This window comes from Cicer arietinum, chromosome 1 (genome assembly GCF_000331145.2).
Source record: "Cicer arietinum cultivar CDC Frontier isolate Library 1 chromosome 1, Cicar.CDCFrontier_v2.0, whole genome shotgun sequence".
Taxonomy (NCBI): domain Eukaryota; kingdom Viridiplantae; phylum Streptophyta; class Magnoliopsida; order Fabales; family Fabaceae; genus Cicer; species Cicer arietinum.
Genome location: NC_021160.2, coordinates 20,691,854 through 20,693,838, shown reverse-complemented (window position 1 = coordinate 20,693,838; position 1,985 = coordinate 20,691,854). Strand labels below are relative to the sequence as shown.

Sequence of the window (1,985 nt, the reverse complement as noted above, 5' to 3'; positions counted from 1 at the left end):
CACTGACATTAAACAAAGAAAACGAGAAAACAGAAAGAAACAGGACAACAGAAAGAAAAAAAAGGAAAGAAAACTTCTCTAAGTTTAGTAGTTCAAGGATTCTCGTTTAGATCGTCTGCTCCTGTTCCGCTATGGTCGCCAGTATACTCGTGAGGTGCGAAAAGATCAGCATAAAACATGCCTCCTGGTGTCTGTTGAGCGAATGATGTACTTGCGACCTTAGTTCGTTTTGCTTTTTGTTGGGTTGCCATTAGGTCCTGGAAAAAGCGCTTCAGGTGCACGTTGTGTCATTTGGAGCTGTACGATTGCTTCTCAACACATCTTTTTGATTCCTTGCTCATACCAAACATCAAAACTAAGAGAACTAGCAATTAGAGACTAAAATTGGAACTAAATGGAGTAAAATAAATGAGAAATGCAATAAATAAATACGGTGCAAAGGATATAAAATTGGGTTGCCTCCTAATAAGCGCTTCTTTAAAGTCATTAGCTTGACGTCTCAACTATTGTCAAGGTGGTATATATGACATGAAGAACACATCATCCTTCTCACCAAAAGATACATATTTCAAGTGAGGTGGCAATTGCTTTTTCTCTATATATTCATCTTCGTTCCTTTTCAACCCCTCCCATGTAGTGGGGAAACGGGGGGAGTAAGATGATGATGCTTCTGGCATGGCTAAAACCGCTTTCACCTTCGGATCTTTACTTTCTTTAACAACATCTTGGGGTAGGCATAACACTTTTTCTAATGGCATAATGTGTCCTTGATGTTCACCTTCTTCATCGACTATCGAATTAAAAATCTCAATTCGGTTGCACCCTTCTCTTTCGTTTGAATGCTCCATGGCTTTTAAAATATTGAATGTGACTGTTTCCTCATTTACCTTAAAGGTTAAGGTGCCATCTGCTACATCAATCATAGCTCTCCCTGTTGCTAAGAACGGTCTCCCGAAAATCAAAGGAATGTCGTTGTCTTCCTCCATATCTAGTACCACAAAATCTACTGGAAAAATGAACTTGTCCACTTTAACCAACACATCTTCCACCACTCCATAGGGATGTTTCATCGAGCGGTCCGCAAACTGTAACATCAGCTGTGTGTCCTTGACTTTTCAAATGCCCAATTTTTTGTATATTGAAAGGGGCATAAGACTTAGACTAGCCCCGAGATCGCACAAAGCTTTCCCAAAAGTTCTATTTCCAATTGCGCACGGGATTGAGAAGCTTCCAGGGTCCTTGAGCTTCGGTGGCAGCTTCCTTTGTAGTATAGCACTACACTCTTCAGTAAGCATAACTGTTTCCCCGCCGATTTTTCTTTTTTTCGACAGAATATCCTTCATGAACTTAGCATATGTCGGCATCTGCTCCAGTGCTTCTGCAAAAGGGATGTTAATATGTAATTTTTTAAAAACATCAAGAAACTTACCAAATTGCTTTTCAGTTTCTTCCCTCTTTAGTCTTTGAGGGAATGGAAGTCGAATTTCTGGTTTTGGCAGTGGTTCCCCTTTTTGTACCACGGGTTCTTCCTCCTTTTCAAGAGCGATGCGCTCTTCAACCGATATTGGTGTGACCATTTCCTCCCGGTGAGTTGGAGTCAAGGTACTTCTACTCTGTTTGGCTTCAGGTGGTACTTGTTCTCTCACCTTGCCACTCCTCGTGGTCACTACATTAACATTGTTTCTTGGGTTCGGAACTGTGTCACTAGGCAGATTTCCAGACGTTCTTTGTGCCATTTGTTGAGCAAGTTGACCCATTTGAGTCTCAAGATTTTTTATTGATGCAGAGTGATTTTTCTGGACGGCTCTTGACTCCTCAATGAACGAACTTGTGCTTGTAACTAGTTTTTCTATAGCGCTCTCCCAAGCAGCCTTTCTGGGTGGGAATTGGTTTGGTTGAGCTTCTTGTTGACCCTGAGATCTACCTTGTTGATCTCTCCAAGAAAAATTCGGATGATTTCTCCAACCAGGATTATACGTATTAGA

The 1,985-nt window shown here is 41.1% G+C and overlaps 1 pseudogene; it reads right to left on the bottom strand.

The window, feature by feature from the left end:
- Positions 1 to 449: 449 nt before the first annotated feature.
- LOC105851474 (uncharacterized) lies at positions 450 to 1,736 on the bottom strand (annotated as a pseudogene).
- Positions 1,737 to 1,985: the final 249 nt, after the last annotated feature.